At 59.5% G+C, this 1,015-nt stretch overlaps 1 protein-coding gene across 1 annotated transcript in view; it reads left to right on the forward strand.

Annotated features, from left to right (window-relative positions):
* Positions 1–1,015, forward strand: part of LOC103625269 (SH3 and multiple ankyrin repeat domains protein 3) — a gene marked incomplete at both ends in the record, with an annotated part of 100,186 nt that overhangs the window by 37,267 nt on the left and 61,904 nt on the right. The gene's annotated exons all lie outside the window — the stretch shown is intronic.

Consider the following 1,015-nt stretch of genomic DNA (forward strand, 5'->3'; position numbering starts at 1 on the left):
CCACCCCCCCCCCCCCCCCTCGTCCCCATCCCTCCCCAGCCCTCTCCAATATTCCCAATCATTCCCATCCCTCCGCATCCCTCCCATCGTTCCCATCCCTCCCCTCTCCGCTCCCTCCTCTCCACTCCCGCTTTGGCTCCCACTTCCCGGCTCCTTCCCAAGCTCCTTCCCGGCGCTCCCGGATTATCCCGGCTCTGATGTCACCCCTGCGGCTCTGCTGGGAGGGACCAGCGGCCCCCTGCCCCTCCCCCTCCCGCCGCTCCTAGAGGGAATTTGGGGAGGGGGCTCCATCCCTCCGTCCATCCGTCCATCCGCCGCTGGATCATTCCCGGCTTTTTCCAAGGATGCATCCCCCCCGCTCCTGGCAATCCGTCACTTAGCAACGCCCCGGGAAGGGGGGGAGAAGGAATTTTGGGAGCAAATCCGCCGGGATGAGGATTTAAACTCAGCCCTGCTCCTGCCCAGCCAAGAGAAGGAATTTTGGGAGCAAATCCGCCGGGATGAGGATTTAAACTCTGCCCCGCTCCTGCCCAGCCAACAAGCGAGGAGGCACCGCCGCTTGCATCCAAGAATCCCGATTTTTTTTTTTGGCCCCGCGGGAGAGGCGCTTGGGAAGTGTGGGAAGAGCCGATTGCCGATGGCCGAGCCCTTGGTTTAACGGGCGAAGCTCCGGATCCCGAATTCCTGCGTGGGCTCCGGATCCCTGCATTCCCGCGAGGGCTCCGTATCCCTGCATTCCTCTGCAGGTGACTGCGAGGGGGCCCGGTGGGCACCAGGGGGATCCAAGATTTTTTCTTTCTTCTCTCCTTTCCTCCTCCTCCTTTTCCTCCTTTTCCTCCTCCTCCTCCTCCACGCCGAGGCGAAGTCGCTTCCGTCTTTTTGGTGTGACTTTGGGGACAACCGCGAGAGGAAAAAAAAAAAAAAAAACAAACCAAACACATTCAGGACAGAATTTATGTCTTGAGGGAACAGAGGATGCTTTAAAACCACGTTTGGGTTCAAAACTCACTTGGCT

Source organism: Corvus brachyrhynchos, unplaced genomic scaffold (assembly GCF_000691975.1).
Source record: "Corvus brachyrhynchos isolate BGI_N302 unplaced genomic scaffold, ASM69197v1 scaffold692, whole genome shotgun sequence".
Lineage (NCBI taxonomy): Eukaryota > Metazoa > Chordata > Aves > Passeriformes > Corvidae > Corvus > Corvus brachyrhynchos.